This window comes from Nematolebias whitei, chromosome 5 (assembly GCF_014905685.2).
Source record: "Nematolebias whitei isolate Nwh7 chromosome 5, NemWhi1, whole genome shotgun sequence".
In the NCBI taxonomy this organism is placed as follows: domain Eukaryota; kingdom Metazoa; phylum Chordata; class Actinopteri; order Cyprinodontiformes; family Rivulidae; genus Nematolebias; species Nematolebias whitei.
In genome coordinates this window covers 4676480-4683533 of record NC_056502.1, presented here as the reverse complement: position 1 = coordinate 4683533, position 7054 = coordinate 4676480, and positions in this window count along the sequence as shown.

Below are 7054 nucleotides of genomic sequence, written 5' to 3'. Positions count from 1 at the left end.
ATATTATATTTGGAACAATAGTGACATCTTGCATAAAAACAAATCCTTATTTTACCCTAATTGGTTTATTCACAACATAGTTTTAGTTCATCGGTTGCTCAACCCTGATGGATCATTAATGTCATATCAAGAATTTGATCCCTATCAACAAATTTAATATTGCAATAAGAGCAATCCCTACTGGAGTAATTATTTTATATAGAAGTACAGCAGGACAGAGTCTAACACTGTTACCCGTTGATCCAACCAAACTTGAAATTGGTCAAATCTGCTTCTCCTCAACCCGTAACAGCAACCGTCGTATCCGTTCACTATTTCAGAAAGATGTTGCGTCAACTCCATATGTGGTACCTTATTGTAACACCTTTGTTAATAACCTTAATTGGAAAAGGATTTGGACTTTACCAACCAGATACACAACCTCTCCTCCTCCACCATAACCCTCAGCACTGGCTCTCCTCAGGGATGTGTGTTGAGCCCCCTCCTGTTTACTCTGCTCACATATGATTGTGCAGCTACCCAACCAGGCTGTCACATTGTAAAGTTTGCAGATGATACAGCGGTGGTGGGATGCATCACAAACAATGATGAGTCCAGCTACAGGCAAGAGGTGGAACACCTGGAGAGCTGGTGCAGAGAGAATAACCTTCACATCAATGTGAAGAAGACTAAGGAGATGATTGTGGACTTCAGAAGGACCAAAAACACCTACACCCCCCTGAACATAAGAGGATCTGCGGTGGAAGTGGTCTCCAGCTACAAGTACTTGGGTGTACGCATGAATGACAACCTCAGCTGGAGCAACAACACCACCAGCCTGATCAAGAAAGCTCATCAGAGACTCTACTTCCTCATGAGGCTGAGACAAGCTGGTCTGGGAAGCTCAGTCCTCACCTCCTTCTACAGGTGTGCAGTGGAGAGCATCCTGTGCTCCAGCATCAACGTGTGGCATGGAGGCTGCACAGCTGCAGAAAGAAAAGCTCTGCAGAGAGTGGTGAAGGCTGCACAGAAGTCTGTCGGAATCAGCCTCCCCACCATCACAGACATCTACACCTCCAGATGCAGGAAGAGGACCACCTGCATCATGAAGGACCCCACTCACCCAGCACACACACTTTTTGCCCCACTCCCCTCAGGAAGGAGGTTGAGGAGCATTAAGTGTAGAACCACTAGACTGAGGAACAGCTTCTACCCTGAGGCTGTTAGACTCATGAATCTCTAACTAGAATAATCACTGTGAAAAACCATATCATGTTGCTGCTGATCTGTTTCATGTTGCTGCTGATCTGTTTCAGTGTTGATGTGTTCATGCATGCACATCTGCTCACAGACTCATGTTCATGTTTGTGCTGATGTTCGATGTTTTATTTTATGAGTGATTAGTGTATATTTAGTTGATGTTTTTCTTAGTTCATATCTTAGATGTTATTACTGTTGTTCTTCTTACCCGTCCAAAATCTATTTCCAACGGTTTAACAAGGATATAAATATAATTTGCTCTTTTTGTGATGAAAACCCAGAAGATGTATTTCATTTATTTTGGCCTTGCCCCTTCTCGACTTAATTTTTTAAGTATTTATATTTTGATTTCAACTTTTATAGAACCAGATCTCTCACTTTGCTTTGAACATGTTTTGTGTGTCTTCACTGACCCAACAACTAAAGAAAAACAGTTATATATTATTAATCTTATTAAATGGCATATTCATAAATGCCGTTAAACTAATCAAAACCTCTTATCTCCATTTTTGAAAATGAGGTCAAACAATATATCATAACTATTAAATATTCCACCAATACAAAGGCCATTAAAACTTGCACCTTATGTGCTCTCTTTAATATATTTATGTAATATTGTCAAGTATTGTCTCAGTGTCTGTAACCCCCTGGTGGCTGTTATTTCATTACTGTATGCTCCATTTTATTGTTTGTTTTGTACTTTTTCAATAAAGATTTAAAAAAAAAAAATGTCTGACGTACATTGCGTGTGTCATGACGTCTGCTTTCCTCCGTTGCTGATGACGGTCCTCGATTCCAAAAATACCCACTAAGCTTTCCAACTTCCACCAACAGGTACTTTTAGCTCGGTCCCTTATGTATAAACATAATTTTTCTCCGCAGAGATGTTACATCTGGAACAACTCTAACAAAATATTCAAAAACAGGTCATTATTTTATCAGAAATGTCTAAAAAAAGGTAAATTTGGTCCTCTGGACCTTAAAAAAAACAAACAAAAAATATATAGAAACGTTTTGTCTCTCATCCAAGAGACTTCCTCAGTCTGAGGTGCTGTATTCAGCTCAGTCTCTTAAATAGCACCTTCTCAGAGTGGATCAACCAGTTTTGCTGCTGACAACCAAAACCAACTGATCACATGCTCAAGAAGGACCATCAGCCTAACAATGGATCATTAGCACACTGAAGGAGGCCATCTTTGTGAAAAGAAATCGTCCATCATTAAACAGGGGTGGAGGCCTCCGGGTTCAACTGTCCCCCTCTTACAATGCTGTGATTGCTAGTATCACTCAGCCCTCTGTGAATAGTAAACAGCCATCAGGTTTCCTTCTCTATTTTGAAAATGTTCTGTTTGGGATCCTAGATTTCAAGAGGAAAGAATCCTTGCACGTATTTATTATCAATTTGATCTTGTTTCTTGCTAAGTTCCATATCCATAAAAGTCAAATAATGCATAGGAACTCTTTGTAACGGATGTAAAACTGTTTCTTGACTCAATCTCAGACTCAAATAACAAAAAGGCTATAAAAACAAAAAATATCTGTAATGAATACAACTTAACTTTGTAACTCACATTTATTTATCTTTGTATTATTTATTTATATTATTATTGTTTGCTTGCTTTTTTCTTCTTTTTTTATTTGACATGTTCAATGTTAGTGTGTATTTTTTAGATTGTTGTTTTTGAAGTTCTAAATAAAGATTTGAAAAGAAAAAAAAAGCGTCCTCGGGTAGGCGTGGCCTGAGCTCTTTATAGGACTCTGGGCGTGGCTAATGTTTTGTTGCAGTAGTTTGCCATAACGGTAGCTGCTAATCTAAATTATGGTCTGTCTTAATGTTCATTTTAGCGTCTCCTCTGCTGTGCCCCCTGGATATAAGACCGGGTCCGTCCTTTGTGTCCGATTTACGGCTCGAAGGTAAGAGTTAGCCTAGCTATGCTAATGCTAACCTGCTCAATGTAAACAAATGCTTATTATACAGCTCTCCGTTACAGATGCATGGCCCCGTTTATACATCAACCTTCTTATAGTTATGCTGTAACATACTAATGTACAGGTAGGCAATATGAAACTATAAATTCCATCTTTGTCAGCAGTTGATTTAATAGTAGTCTGCTCCATTTTAGCTTCCAGATGAGCCTTTCTGCCTGTTATTCAGCTGGGATTCTGGTCGCTGCCAAGAGGAAAAATATAAAACCAACTCGGGCCTTTGACTTACAGGCTGAGGCTTTGATTTTAATGAACTGAGTGCACCACTAAAAGTCTGAAAGGCTGTTTTTGTTGTTGTTTCAGGGACTGAGCCTCCTGGCGGCGGTGTCGCGTTTTGTGTTTGGAGGAGAAGGGCGGGGTCTCTGCAGACCAAAAGTGGGCGTTTCTAGAGGACAAACACTGATTGGCTGTATTTGCTGCTCTTTAGGTAAGTTACGTCAACTCCTTTTTTAAACTGAAGGTTTCTAAGAACCAGCGTTATATCTACTGTCAAACACAAGAAGATGCTCTTGTTCTTGGGTTGTAGGTTGCACCTGACACAGGTTGCCTGTGGTCTGGGTACAATGAAGCGTCTGAAGCGAAACCTGCGCCCATTTGTCCAAAAAGTCTGGTCTCAATTAAAGATCATGAGTCCTGTAACGATATAACGGCCCAAAAATAACGCTAAAAACAAAATGTTCTCTTTAGAAGTTCTTCTATGAGATCTGATCTATAAAAGGAGCTGAAACATGGAGTAGGGTTGACCCTTAAAATGTGAGACAGCTGAGGAAGTTAACCGGTAAACAGAAATACCTGCTCCAGTTGCAGAGATCTGACAGAAACTGACAATCACTCATCTGCAGTGACTGATTTAAAAAGGTTGAACAAGAAAATGTGAAGTTAAAGGAATCATCCTTTGTCCCAAGGCCAGTTTAAGTATCATTAATAGTTTGGTTACTTTATTTTTCTTTCTTTATGAATCAATTGTAAATATTTTCACATTTTCATCAACCAAAATGGATTTTGTTTTTTAATGTAATGGTTAGGTATTAAAAAAAACAACAACATTTAGCCCTCCCCTCTACCCAGTTATTTTGCTCTTATTTTGAAATGTAACAGAAAGTTCTGTGTTAAGAGAGGCGGAAAGAGAAGTTATGGAGACGCCGCTAATGTCGAACCGAGACGCTGCTAATGTCGAACCGGTTAACACCCTAGACATAATATGCCTGTGGTTAACACAATCTGCCAATAAAGCCTTGTTTTTAGACATAATATGTCTGTTGTTAACACAAATGGCTTTTTTTGTTCAGCCTTTTTTTTTTTTTTTGTCCAATCAGATTTGGCCCTCCGGACACGCCCATTTTTATATCGTCCAATCAGATGTGGCCCTCTGGAAACGGCCATTTTTATATCGTCCAATCAGATGTGGCCCCCCCCCAGATAAGCCTTCCGAATTTGTCTGCAGAGATACCTACTTGGTTTGGAGCACTCCTTTCCTTTTGTAGCCTAGGTGATCCCTTTTTCTTTGCTGGATGTGGTCCCCTTGTCTTCACAGCACCACCACCCCCCCCCCCACACACACACACACACACACACAAGTAAGCCTCAGTCTCACCTGATATTTAAAAATGTCTTTAACTTCAGCCAAAGCTGTATTTTTTTTTTTTTATTAAGTCGGAAATACAGTCAACAAATTTCTGGTATTGCATATTTTACATACAAAATTATTTTTAAGTGTTTTTATTTGTATCAATTGCCCTCCAATAAATTTGGTAAAATGTATTTGAATCTTGTCTCCTTCCTCCAGTAGAACAAACCTACGTGTCTTTTACTATTTAGATTTCCTGGAGTATAATCCCAGGTGGCGTTGTTGGTTTTCTTCACTCAGTGCAAACTGACTAAAGACTTAACATTCTCTATTATAACTTTCATGTTTTTTAAAGATAATCACACCCATGTGCCACAAAAATATTGAATAAATATGGAATAAATGATGCTAGTATTAAACGGGCCAGGAAAATCTAATTTTATTTATTATCCTTATAAATCCTTATCCTTATTAACCTTTATTTGGATCCTTAACGCCACCTGTCAATCAAACCAGTAGGTGTGTCAGCAATTGACAAATCAGTGACCTCAATTTGTCCCATAGTGAAACGGACGCTTCGCGGTCAGAGGGATTTTGTGAAAATTCATCAGAAAAAATGGTTAAACATTGTCAGTGGAGAACATGTAATTCAATTCAGTTTATGTATATAGCGCCAAATCACAATAAAGTTGTCTCAGGGCACTTTACAGGAACATTCACATACATAAAAGCCATTCAGACAGCGTTAGCCTGAGCGTTTACTGTAGAAGGCCCTAATACAGTTTATTCCATTTACAAAACCTAAATGGAGGTAGTGGATCAGTTTTAATCATGGACAGAATGGTTTTATTATGGGCTGACATTTTATTCATCTGCCTATTGTCTTAGATGTAGCTACATATTTTTAAATGTTTAATCACTGGACATGCCTACTACAACTGCTTAACTTATTAGATCAACCTGATTCCGAATAACCTCCGCAGCTAACAGCCATTAGCATACACAGAAATGGTTGCTACACTTGAGTTTAAAATGCAAAACATGTCTAAAACTAAATAAAATGATCAAATGTTCATGTAAATTTGGGTGAATATCTTTTAGCACAACTCTAATTCCATATGACTTATATGACATTAAAATAATATACATATTGACTTGTTGTTAGCTGTGAGTTGTGTGTTTTTATGTAGCATTGTCAGCTAGCAATCAAGCTAAGTGAACTCACAGTGGTTGCCTAGCAACAGCATCAGCTGGAGCCCGCTGCGCAAACAGTTTTTAGGCTCTGCACCAGTGTATCTGTAACTGTCAACAGAAAATGTTGCGTAGAAGAAACTGAGCAACATAAAACTATCATACAGACTTGATTTCAGCCCAAACCACCAACTGCAGATATAAGGTTTGTATTTTATTGTTGTTGTTATTTATCCTAAGCATCACACTGTGTACTGTAGTTTTAGTTTTCTGCTAGCAAAAATGTTTAGCATAATAAAATTTGTAGTTTGACCTTGCTAACTGATGAAACAACGAGGAAGAGGTCTGTGCCTTTAGACATTCAAGGTGTTCAATTTAATTTTTAAAAGGAAACAACTGAGAAGTGAAACCTCTGTCCTCACAGCGTCATCAACACCAACTGGAGGACAGAGATCTCCCAACCAGTAGCAACTGTCCAGATGGAAACAGCCACAGGTAGAGAAGACTGGGGGACAGCAGAAACTAGAAGAAACCAAGATCTGAATTCCTATGAAGGTAATGTGAACTCTTCAAAGACTAATGTCAGTGATGACGATGATGAAGCTAAACCATTACCGTCACATCTTTATCAACACCAAGAGGAAGCCGGATGTAGTCGATTAAGCAGCTCAGCTGACCAGAGAGAAGCAGCATCTTCATCAACAGAAACTACCATGACCAACAACAACAACTCGTCTCTTCAGAGAAACATGAAAAGTAATTCAAGACATAAGTCTTCAAGTTGTTTGGTTACTAAGAAACGTCTAAAAGTGGAAAAAAATGTGCAGTCGTGCAGTAAAGTTGAGATCATACTGAATCAATTCAGATGTGATGAATGTGGTAAAAGATTTACCAGTAAAGGAAATTTAAAAACGCACATGAGAATCCACACCAGAGAGAAACCATTTGCCTGTGAACTTTGTGGACAAAGATTTAGCAGTCAGTCCATTCTAAACGCACACATGAGAATCCACACAGGACACACACCATTTGCCTGTGAACTTTGTGGACAAAGATTTAGACAACAGGCCA